We start from the raw sequence: 12,982 nt of genomic DNA on the forward strand, positions 1-12,982 counted from the left end.
ATATGGCTCAGCAGCACACAGTGCTTTGTGTGCTGCCCCATTCCCAGTGGGGTGGAGAAGAGAACTGGGAAAAAAAGTACAACTTGTGGGTTGTAACAAAGCAATTTACTAAGAGAGATAAAAGGAGAGGAGTAATAGTTATCACTATATATCTGTTGATATGGAATTGTATGTAACAACTGATGCACAAGCACTTGCTCAGCACCACCAGACTGATGCCCAGCTTGGCTCTGGGCAGTGAAGAGAGTGAGATGAACTCCCACCCCTTTCAATACAATTTCTGCTTGCTGTCAGGTGATAGAGAATGTCCCTTTGGCCACTATCAGTCAGCTGTTCTCACTCTGTTCCCTCCCAGCTCCATGTGCCCTCCACTGACCATGGCCTTGGCTCTGTACAACACTGCTTAGCAGCAGCTGAAAACATCAGTGTTATCAATGGTTTTCTCCTTGAGCCAAAACACTGCAGACAGTCTGAAGAAAACAATTCCATCTGAGGTGTAACTCAGATTCCTGCCTGTCCCCCTCCTCTTGTTCTTCCTTATCAGGAAACAAGGAACAGAATCTGCCACTCTTCACTTTGAAACCTTTTCCATCAGTTCTCAGCTGGCTCCTCTGCCATCCCCAGGCAGAGCTCAGTGCACTCTCACAGAGGGCAGCAGCCTTTCCTCATTATCCTTGCCCATCCTTCATAAAGAGTCTGTACCCCATTTGCTACAGTCCAGAGGTGGGAACCATCCCACCATGTCTCTGAGACAAGCAAGACCGCAGGCCTGCAAATGCACAATGATTTATAGCTCACTGAGTGAATGTTTGTGGTCCTCTCATTAGTGTAAAGAGTCTTCAGATAGCATCCCTTTCCAGAAGCATGATTAGATTTAGCCTGGCTTGGCCTCGCATCTACACCAAGGTGCCACACAAAAACGAGACCCATTGTGGGGCTCAGAGTTGTCCAGTACGCACTGGCAGTACCAGGACATGGCTTTCCTGAAGGTCTTTGGCTGCATATTCCAGCTGGCTGGGGCTGTGCTGGAGACCCCAGAGTTCTGTTGTAATACAAGAAGAATTTTACAGAGCAGCAGCCATGGATCAAGATAAGGATTTCACAGAGCAGCAGCTGCGGAGCAGGATAAACAGCATGAGAACCAAGGACACCTCTAGGAAAAGAATGAATGGCTCGCGGATTTGAAGGTGGGTGTTAGGGTTGTTATTGCAGATGCTTTCCTCCTATTAGTGTGTGTGATTTCTGAACGCCCTTGTCTGTGTGCTATAAAAGTACAGCACTTTGGGCAATAGATGGACGCAGCTATATTTCACCGTATTGGTGTGGCATTTTGTCCTAGAACGCTGACCTTTTGCCTTCAGGTTCACCAACAAGTGGGGGCCCGCAATGTCATGGGATTCCACTCTTGAACACCTGCGGGATCCCGAGAAACTAAGCCAGTATTTGAGTCAGGGATGGTGCAGCAGATCTAAGGGGGTACTACTTATTTGGGGCTTGGCTTGTGCTTACAATGCTCTATAATAACACTATTCTGGAAAGAGAGAGTTTCCCAGCTGAGGTTCAAGCCAAAAAAGGGAAATCCCCAAGTCAATTCTGATCAGTCATGGGAGGCACCAGTAACAATATCAGTTGCCCCTATGGAAGGCAAGAAATGGAAATGGATGTCCTCACATCTAGAACGGAAAAAAGCAGACGAGGAGGCAGAAAAAGATCCAGGTGACGGGTCTGGATCAGCACCAAGAAAGGCAAAAGGAAAAGTTAAGGGGCATGAAGAAGAGAGTGATGAGGAGGAAATCTCTATTACTGTTTGTTGACCCCTGAAGATGACTGAAATCCAAGGCACAAGAAAGAGTTTACATGGCACCAGAACGAGTCTCTTGTTACCTGGTTGCTTCACTGTTGGGACAGCTGGACTGGTAGCTTGTTTCTAGATGGTAACAAATCTCATCAACTAGGAGGCATTTCTATGTTTGATTTCTATTCTATTTCTATTGCCATTGTGAGCGCATCCCAGTTATTGGGATCATATAAATCAGAGGGGGATGTTAACATCCCCTCCTTCTCCAGCAGCGAAAGAACTGCAGCAATCTCCTTCTTAGAAGGAACATCCTTCCCACAGTGAGTTTTACATGCATGCAGAATCACCTTAATAACGGCTTCCATGTCGCCTCTGGCCAAACGTATCCCACCTGGCCCCAACCTGGCGCTTCCCCAACCGTACCGAGGGGGTTCCGAGCTCTCCCTACCGCCTGACGAAGAGTTATGGCCAATCCTCCCGTCCCAGTCTTTCACCACTCCGCGAGTAAATAATTACCGCTCCGCAGTGAGAACCTTCGCCGTTAGAATTATAGCTGCTCCACTTCCAATCACGTCCGGGGTCACCATTTGTTACCTTTATCTTGTCAGTGTTCTCTGGAAGTTTGCAGCTTGACCAATTACTGAGATGACACCAAAATGATGAGCAGTAAAATGGCGATTTATTCAAGCTAACACACATATATATACCCTATGCCCTTCGTGTACGCCCACTGGAAACGTATACATCATATATCTTGATGGCATGGGGATGGACCTATCTCGTCACAGCCCGAAAAGCGCACACTCGCCTAATACAACATTTCCCCCTCCCCATGCCAAGAAAGCTTTACCCCGTTACAACGCGAACGCTAGTCCTAATCTGAATTATATAAAGGTGTTAGTCCTTATCTAAACAAGTAATTTATAAAGGGAGATATGCAGATTGCAAAGCATGCAGAGATAAGCGATGCTATATCTAACAATATTAGTAGTTTCTAATTAATACGTTCAAGGCACCTTTGGTTATATTATAACATTCATCCTTCTGCTCAGAGTTTCGCATATAACCGCTGGAGCTCCATTTTCTCATTGAACACTCCTTCTATCATACCTTGTAAACAACCTTGTAGACATCTAAATATACATGGCACACATATAATTAATGCAAGAAATATAAGAAGCCCTATCACTAATGCCTTAAGTAGCTGAGCCATGTCTCAATGCCTCCAAACAGACTTCCCAGCCAATCTCCAAAAGGATCATCCTGGATGCCAACCTTCTTGGTGTGTTCTTGTAACCACCCCAACTTCTTGTGCAACAACTCACTATGATCACTCTAGTTAAAACAACACATCCCTTCAAAGTCCTTACACCCATGACCTTGTGCCAGAAGTAAGAAATCAATTGCCGCTCTGTTTTGGAGCACAGCGTGTCTAATGCTCTCTACATCTATAAGCAAATCTGAGAGTAGCCGAGAGGTAACATTAGCCTGTTTAACAGTCCAACAGGCCAGTCTCTCGATTTCTTTTAATGCGCGTGCAGCAGCCACCCCGGGAGCAGAGAAAGAAGCAAAGACTCTAGCAGTGGGTCCCCATAACCTTACGTCGTCCCCGCAGTCAGGCTCCAGAGCATGCATATCCCTTTTGGCTCACGAATGATTAAATGCCTTATAGATCTCAAAGATACTTGGGGATAAGATGGTCAATTTCCCCAGATAGCAAGGACCTCCTACTGGGTTCTTAGGAATCCCTTGCCAAGCACGATCCCCACAAATAAGAAATATTCCTGGTGGTAAGGCTTTTGCAGTATCATTGTTCCAAAGTTCTCCCATGAACGAAAATGATCCTTTGGGGATAGGGAAAACACAACAACCTGTGTTGAATGCCATATCTTCACAGTCGACCTTTCGGACAGACCCATCCGTCCTGCTAATATTAACAATCTCACCTATTGAGACGTTTATAGGACAATCTCCAGAACGATAAGGCACCGATCCGTTAGGGTAAAACCCACAATATCCTCCATCAATATCAAAGGTCTCATCATCACGGGGATACACAAGGGTATACGGGACAGTTTGATTAGTTTTCGGGTTCCAGTAGGGGCCCTCTGGACCAAGAAGTTGCTGCCTAGTCAGAGACAACCTTTTCATTGAGCCAAAGATCATGCACCCAGGGGACAACCATTGTGAGCTATTCTTGTCCCAAGTATCATTTTGTACCATTTGCGAGCCAAGTAAATCCAGCTGCTGGGGCTCCTCGGGAAGAGTGATGTTTAACCTACAAATAGTACAAGCCATTTTCCTTCCGAGATAGTATATGGAATCATTTCCCAGCCACCTCCAAGTTCTTTCTAGTCCATTGCAGAACCACAAACAGCCACTCTTTTTCCCAAGGTAACCCTTAAACCCAGAGTCATCCCATTCTGGGACCCCTATAAGGCATGTTTGAAAGGGTGACGTAGCTGACTGTAATGCAAGACAAAAGTCTGTTCTTCCTGTCTGATTAGCCCATGTAACCCATAAGTTCCCCGGTTGTTGAATCAAATGAATGCCCCCCAACGGCGACCAACACAGACACAAAAGGCACAACAGCATTAGCATGGTAGTTCTCGTTGGCAGCAAGGGTTGTTTCTCCGAGTTCTCAGGTTTCTTTTTCTTCGGTATCCACGAGAAAGTCCTTCTGAGCTCCTTTGGTTCGGGATTCATTGGGCGTCCGATCAGCAGGTCCTATAAGAGGATACTCAGCTCTTGTTAACTCCCTGATGATTTCTTTTTTGCCACCAACCTCTGGCTTAATTTTTCTTGATGGCACCCAACGTATAACTCCCGTATCCTTGCGTTTTATTGCTGCGTATCCCCTTCCCCAGACCAATATGGACCATCCCGACTCCCAGGACCCATTGTCCAACTTAACCTTTACTGGTGGGCCTTCCTCGATAATTTTCGGCTGCCAATGTCTCTGTATGGGGGTCCTTGAATTTTCCCCTCGCTCAAAATGATTTAATGCATATAGCGCACGGGCCAAAATTTCACCTTGCTGCGATACCGGGATTTTTCCTGAATACCCTTCCCCCTCCCCAAGCACACGAATCTTTTCCTTGAGGAGACGATTGGCCCTTTCTACGATGGCCTGACCCTGTGAGTTTCCCGGAATTCCCATAGTATGTGTGATGTTTCATCGGGCTAGCCACTCTTTGGATGAGCGTGAAACAAAACAAGGACCATTGTCTGTCTTTATGTGGCGCGGCATTCCCAAAACTGCTATGGCCGTGGCCCAGTGGTGTTGCACTGCTGTAGAATTGGTACGGCCATGTTGGGTAGCCACAATGACAGTAGAAGATGTGTCAGTCGTTACAGCGAGCCACTGCCTTGGGGCCATTCGCGGTTCCATTGTGAAGTCTGTCTTCCAGACATCCAATGGGGCAAGACCACGAGGATTAACCCCTGCCCCCAATGCTGGCGCTGAATTACAGTGCAGACAGGTTTGAACGACCTCCCTCGCAACAGTAACTGGAATGGAGCAGGCCCGAGCCAACGCCTTAGCCCCTATGTGCAATGCAGAATGAAGGTCACGAGCCTCCTGCAGGGTATATATCTGACCCCCGGCCATTCGATCTGCGACATCATTTCCGGCTGTAAAAAATCCTGGGACATCAGAATGGCTACGGACATGGAGGACAGCCACTGGTGCAGTCCTGGCTACTAGAGCGTCCTCTAGCAGGGCTGCAGCCATTGTGTTCGGCTGCCCTTCTTTTCCCATCCGCAAGAGCATCCTAGCTACGTACGCAGAATCAGTAACAATGTTGCAGGGAGTCTGGGGCCAGAGGCATAGCGCCACTGCCACTGCCCTGGCTTCAAGCATTTGGACGCTTGCCATACTATCGGATATCAACTTTGATTCCCATTCACCAGCAGGACCCCGCCAAACAGCCACCCCCTGGCCTGTCGCAGACGAGGCATCAGTGAAAACCGTGGGACCATCCACGGGGATGTCCAATACCCTAATTCGCAATGATATTTGGAGAGGTCTTGCCAGATCGAAAATTGGCAGCGAGTCTGAATAGCTAAACTTGCCACTGAAGTCATACACAGCCAACGAGACCTCATCTGGCAGAGGCTGAACATTCCGAAAGGTCCCTGGCAAGTATATGACGTCCAGGTCCTTCCTGAAGGCTCTCACCGCTGTGAGGCGAGCCTTTCGGAGCAAAGATGATAACTGCTCCAACCACGGAGTGAACGCTCTTACCGGCTGGGCGGAAAACAACCAGCATAACGGACGAGGGCGAGAGCTAAGGGTATGCCCTACCACCGCAGCTGATCCCTGCTGGCATCTTGTTACTGCACCCTCAAGTGGCCGCTCAGAATCCCACCTCGCAAGCGCATTGGTGGAGCATGCAGATAGTATCTCTCGCCAGGCCAACTCCATCTCTGGAGTCCACTGCCTCTCCTCTTGTGGGTTCGACCCCTTCAACTGGTCATAAAAAGGTTTCATAAGACGTGGAGGGATACCGACAGCATTTCTCACCCATTGCATCGCCCCCACTAGTTTTTGCACGTCCCACAAGGTTGTAATGTGAGGCTTTACTTCCAACCCCTCCGGGATCACCGTTGCAGACCCAAACTTATAACCCAGAAACTCAATTCCCGGTTCTCTCTGGATTTTTTCTTGGGAGATAACAAACCCGACAGTTGTAAGCGTGCAGACCACTTGATCCTCCAGAGTCTGCAACCGAGAGTCACATGGTGCAGCAAGCAGCAAATCATCCATATAGTGGGCAATTTGGCAGTCCGGCAATGATCGCCTCACCGGCTCTACAATTTTTCCCACTACAGTCTGACAAATCGTAGGTGAACAGACCATACCCTGAGGGAGAATTTTCCACTGGTATCTCTGGGCGGGCCCCCTATTATTCACAACTGGGACCGTAAACACGAAAGCTTCCCTATCATGTTCAGCCAACGGGATGGAAAAGAAGCAATCTTTGAGGTCAATGACCATCAAAGGCCACCCCTCTGGAATAGCTGATAGTAAAGGTCCCCCCTGCTGGACAGGACCAAAGGGAACAAGTTGTACATTGACTGCTCGGAGATCATGTAGTAACCGAAATGACCCCTAGGACTTTCTGATCACAAAAACAGGTGTATTCCAATTACTGAGAGATGGTTCTACATGGCCTGCCTTAAGTTCTCGTGAGACAAGCTGTATAAGCGCTGTTAATTTATCAGCAGGAAGGGGCCACTGATCCACCCAAATGGGAGAAGCATCCCGTTTCCAATGTAGCGGAATCACATGTTGCAGCGCTAAATGGTGGACAGTGGCCCTTTCTATAAATTTGTCAACCGCACCCCCAACTGAAGGAGAACATCTCTACCCAGAATGGAACCACTAATTGGGGCTATAGTGGGGGTTGTAAAGACAGTCCTCTCGATGGAGCCATCCCTCCCTATAAGCGAGAGCTTTACCCCTGCATCAGCCATACAGGTGGACACCTCACCCCCCACCCCCGTGAGAACTCTCCACGTAAAGGTCTTCGGCCACTCCTGTGGCCAATCGTCTGTCGCAATGACAGTAATATCCGCACCGGAGTCCAATAAAGCCATAAAAAACACCATTCTAGGTCCCGATACTGGGGTCTCAGGATCAAATGTCATCATGACCTTAACCAATGGGCGCTTGCCTAAGTCCATAGCTAATGCCACGGTGGGAGTTGTGCTCGTAGTCCGGTTTAAGGAAGTGGGAAGGAGCCCCGGGCCATCAGCGCCCTCCCGTTCCCATTTCCCTGCATCGTGATTTTAAGTTTTCGGCACTGACAGGCGGCATGTCCAGCCCCACCACACCACTGACACTTCTTGTCTGGTCCCTGCGATTCCTTCTGATTAAACTTCTTAGGGCATTGGTCTTTAAGGTGACCAAGCTGTCCACACTTAAAGCACGGGCCCTTATCCTTATTTTCCCCAACTCGAGAGGCTGCCATTACTGCAGCAGCCATCCCCTGCATGGCAGTTACAAAGCCCTCATTAGTCAGTGGTGCATTTTTCTGATGATCTAGCACATACTTGATGATCTCTCCTGGAGTGTTCAAAGTCCCAGGTGCCGCCCTTATAATCTGTTGAATGTCTGGCAGCGATTTTTGTTTAAGACAATCTATCACGACTAAAGATTGGACCCCCTTTGGGAGGTCAGACCCCTCCACCGCACGGATCAAGCGATTCGCAAAATCAGAGAATGGCTCGGAGGGCTCCTGTTTGATGTCTGTCCATGGGAGCACAGGCTCTGCAACCTTAGCCACCATCCGCAGAGCCTGAAGGGCTGCGGTCGTGAGCGCTGCCAACTCCCCTGCTCTAAGCGCATTCGCCTGGCCCTCCGGGGACCCCACCATGCCATCTGCTAACCCCTGAAGACGCGCAAGAGTCATCTTGTCTTTTCGACCCTGGCCATTAGCCGGATGGTTATTATCGCGGGTCGCAGTGGCTACCACAACCTGAAGCACAGAATCACAGAATCACAGAATCACAGAATTACCCGGGTTGGAAGGGACCTCAAGGATCATGTAGTTCCAACCCCCCTGCCTAGCAGGGCCACAAACATACACATTTACTAGATCAGGTTGCCCAGGGCCCTGTCCAACCTGGTCTTGAACACCTCCAAGGACGGGGCATCCACAACCTCATTGGGCAGCCTGTTCCAGGACCTAACCACCCTTCTAGTAAAGAACTTTCCCCTAACATCCAACCTAAATCTTCCCTCCTTCAACTTAAAACCATTTCCCCTAGTCCTGCTATTATCAGCCCTTTCGAAGAGTTTACTCCCCTCCTGGGAATAAGTTCCCTTTAGGTACTGAAAGGCTGCAATGAGGTCACCCCGCAACCTTCTCTTCTCCAGGCTGAACAAACCCAACTCCCTCAGCCTGTCCTCATAGGGGAGGTGCTCCAGCCCCCTGATCATCTTTGTGGCCCTCCTCTGGACCCTTTCCAAAATCTCCATATCTTTTTTGTACTGAGGGCTCCACACCTGGACACAGTACTCCAGATGGGGCCTCACAAGAGCAGAGTAGAGAGGGACGATCACCTCCCTATCCCTGCTGACCACCCCTCTCCTGATGGAGCCCAGGATCCCATTTGCTTTCCGGGCTGCCAGAGCGCACTGCTGGCTCATGTTAAGTTTCTCATCTATCAGGACCCCTAGGTCTTTTTCAGCCGAGCTGCTCTCAAGGACAACTCCTCCCAGCCTGTACAGGTGCCTGGGGTTCTTCCGGCCCAAGTGCAAAACCTTGCACTTTGCCGTGTTGAACCTCATTAGGTTCACCCGAGCCCAGCTTTCCAGCCTGTCAAGGTCCCTCTGAATGGCATCTGTTCCCTCCACCGTATCGACTGCACCACTCAGCTTGGTGTCATCAGCAAACTTGCTGAGGGTGCACTCCATTCCCTCATCGATGTCATTAATAAAGATGTTAAAGAGCACCGGTCCCAAGACAGACCCTTGAGGGACGCCGCTCGTTACCGGCCTCCACCTGGACATAGAGCCATTGACCACCACCCTCTGTCTGCGGCCTTTCAACCAATTGCTTATCCATCTAGTTGTCCACCCATCAAATCCACCTCCCTCCAATTTGGAGATGAGGATGTGATGGGGGACCATGTCAAAGGCCTTGCTCAGGTCCAGGTAAAAGCAGCCTATTCCACTCGTCATACCATAAGGTATATTGTACAGGCTCAAGGATGACACGCATAAGGCTGACCACATCATAAGGCAGAAGACTAGAGGCCATGAGAGCCTCAACTGCCGACATAGTCACTGGAGAACGCAAGCCTTTCTTTTTGACCAAATCCGCAAGGCGAGTGACCGCCTTAGAGTTTTAAGGGGTCCAAGCTCTACCCTCTGTATTCACTGTTACTGGAAAGGCAAACGTATCCGTCACATCGACTGCTCTGAGATCCTCCCTCACCCGAGCCCAGTCAGTGAATGTGGGCGGGCTCCACGGGCCAGATGCCACAGGACCACACCCCTCCTGGGCGTGTCCCGGGGCCGTCTGCATCAAAGTGCTACGCCCACATCCAGTGCCCTGCTGGGCGGAGTGATCCGCCCCTTCAGGGGAGTGGCTAGAACAACAGGCAGGACCAGACAGTAAACGAAGTACCACCCCCTCCCTCCCCTTGCTGGGCGGAGTGATCCGCCCCTTCAGGGGAGTGGCTAGAGCAACAGGCAGAACCTGGCAGTGAGACAGTACCATCCTCCCCCACTGCCCTCTTATCAGTTGTGCAGAGAGCAACAGTACATTCCACCGAGGGTCCCCCTCCCCCTTCATCCATAAATGATTTTAATGAAGGATATAGTCTCCGTGCTGGATAGGGAGGTGGGGGCGGGGTGTACTCTGGAGCTGAGTGGTCTTGTTCAACTTCCTCCTTCTTTGTTCTTGAAGGTGTTACATCAGTTGGAGCCGAGGGGGTCGGCGCCATCTTCTCCTCCTTTGGATCTGTAGGAGAGATGAGACCCCCCCCAGTTCCCCTCGCCCCCAACCCCAACAGTTCCCTAGCCCGATCCCCCGCAATCTTCTCTTCCCTTGCCACCTTAAGTGCCTCCAAGACTAATCCCCAGACCTTGAACTCTATAACTTTTCGGGTGGCCAGCACCCTTTCTGAAAGCGCCATTGTGAGCGCATCCCAGTTATTGGGATCATATAAATCAGAGGGGGATGTTAACATCCCCTCCTTCTCCAGCAGCGAAAGAACTGCAGCAATCTCCTTCTTAGAAGGAACATCCTTCCCACAGTGAGTTTTACATGCATGCAGAATCACCTTAATAACGGCTTCCATGTCGCCTCTGGCCAAACATATCCCACCTGGCCCCAACCTGGCGCTTCCCCAACCGTACCGAGGGGGTTCCGAGCTCTCCCTACCGCCTGACGAAGAGTTATGGCCAATCCTCCCGTCCCAGTCTTTCACCACTCCGCGAGTAAATAATTACCGCTCCGCAGTGAGAACCTTCGCCGTTAGAATTATAGCTGCTCCACTTCCAATCACGTCCGGGGTCACCATTTGTTACCTTTATCTTGTCAGTGTTCTCTGGAAGTTTGCAGCTTGACCAATTACTGAGATGACACCAAAATGATGAGCAGTAAAATGGCAATTTATTCAAGCTAACACACATATATATACCCTATGCCCTTCGTGTACGCCCACTGGAAACGTATACATCATATATCTTGATGGCATGGGGATGGACCTATCTCGTCACAACCCGAAAAGCGCACACTCGCCTAATACAACACATTTCCAGAGACCCAACTATTGACAGAGGGATGAACAGATGTATGGATGGTGCTGCCACCATCTGGGAGCAAATGTTAGTGGCTGTGTGTGAAAAGCTTCCCTTCAAAGACATTCTGAAGCCTCTGATGAAAAAGTGGTAACAACTGAAAAAGGCATCCAGTACTTGAGGGAAATAGCTGTGGTGGAAATGTTGTATAATCCTAATTTTGATCCTAGCTACCTTTGCCAAGAACATGATCCTGAGAAAGTGAGGACGGCATATGGCAGATACTCACCAAAACAGCACCAGAAAGGTACGGCGTTACTTTAGCAGCAACGTTTCAAAGGTACGAGGAACAAGATGGAAGACCCCTAGTTTTCAAATTGGTTCTTACAGTGCAATACTTTGAACAGCAGTTACCTCCAACCCACGTCTCCATTTCACCCATCTCAGAAGTAACGAACAGACTGTATGAAGTGGAAGAGCGAGTGTCTCAGTTCATTAATTGTTGGAGGAACCACTGCATACAGAAGTGCCACTGTCAGATCCAGAAGTAGGGAGGAAATGGACGGGGGATTCTGTACAGAATGTACAGCATATGGCTAAACACAAACATAACGTGGTAGTTGAACAGCTGGCCAATATGTCAGGCCCAAAGGATTATAGTCAGTGGGTTCCATCAGGCTGTTAGATGGTCACTATCAGCTTTACACAGGGCTCCATTTTAGGGCCACTTTCCTTTCATGTTTATGCAGATGACTTGCATGCAGGACTAGAAGAAGTTCTGAGCAAGTCTGCTGATGAGACCAGATGATGAGGTGCTGTTGCCTCCACTGAGGGTGGAGAGGACTTGCAGAGAGATGTGGACAAGGCAGGGAAGTGGGTACCAGTTGGTACTAAGCACCAAGTGCATAAAGCATAGCAACAACAAGTGACTGCTTGTGCACCTGGCTAGGGGCAACCCTGGTGTCTATATTAACTTGGTCGCAGGCTAGACTGACGTCTTTCGAGTTCTGGCATTCAGGGGAGTGTGTGGGAGCCTTCACCGTTTCGTCCAAATTTCACAGTAGGCCTCTCGGTTACGGGACGCATTCTCTCTCCTATTTTGCTTGCTTCGTTAGCTCAGTTTTCAATTATATTGTATTATATTGTGTTATTCTGTATTTCAATATAGTATTTAGTAAATAAGTGTGCCTCCTTAGATCGTTGCCGCTGTTTTCTTTTCCTAATTAACTTCTTTCCTTTTGGTCTAGGGCCCCGGCGGGGCCCACGGCCCCCTGTCACGGACGCAGGTGGATTTTTCGTACAAACCGTGACAGATTTTGGTGGAGAATGCGGGCAAATTGAGTTGCTGTTTTTCTGTGTTTTCTTCTGTTGTTCTTTTAGCTTTTAACAGAGCTACAAGTTTTTTTTTCCTGTTAAGGAGCTATCTTAGGTTTGCGATTCTGCACCTGCGAGCTTGACCTTGAAAGTACAGGCGGACTGCCAATACCCCGGTTTATTTTATAAAAACTGCTGAGCTTTGCTTTTTTACTTTTTTTTTTTTCTTTCCCTCTCTATTGAAGAAAAAAATAAAAAATAAAAATAAAAAAATGTTTCCTCTAGTAAATTTGTTCTACCAGGGACTGCATGTCATTAGTTCCTCTTTTATGATGCTCCAAATATATTGGACCATGTTTAAGCTAGCCACTTTTCCTATGGAGCTATAGGAATGTATAATGATTTGAAAGCATGGTTAGCAACGCTTACTTGGTATCTGCATGCAGCTCCAGAGGGAGCAACTAATGCAACTAATAGTTCAGGAATGGTGGTTTTTGAGCGTGCTCCTCCTTTTTTCTTTGCATCCTTTAAGCAGTCTTCAAATGACCAGTTGTCCCAGCGGACCACACTGTCATTTGTGTCAATCTCCCTGAACTTAATGTTGACTTTTTTAC

General features: G+C 48.8%; 1 pseudogene; it reads right to left on the minus strand.

Moving 5' to 3' along the window:
• Positions 1–2,455: 2,455 nt before the first annotated feature.
• LOC146754592 (uncharacterized) lies at positions 2,456–4,523 on the minus strand (annotated as a pseudogene).
• Between the last annotated feature and the right edge of the window lie 8,459 nt (positions 4,524–12,982).

This window comes from Coturnix japonica, chromosome W, assembly GCF_054131305.1.
Source record: "Coturnix japonica strain WE chromosome W, WE-NBRP24, whole genome shotgun sequence".
Lineage (NCBI taxonomy): Eukaryota > Metazoa > Chordata > Aves > Galliformes > Phasianidae > Coturnix > Coturnix japonica.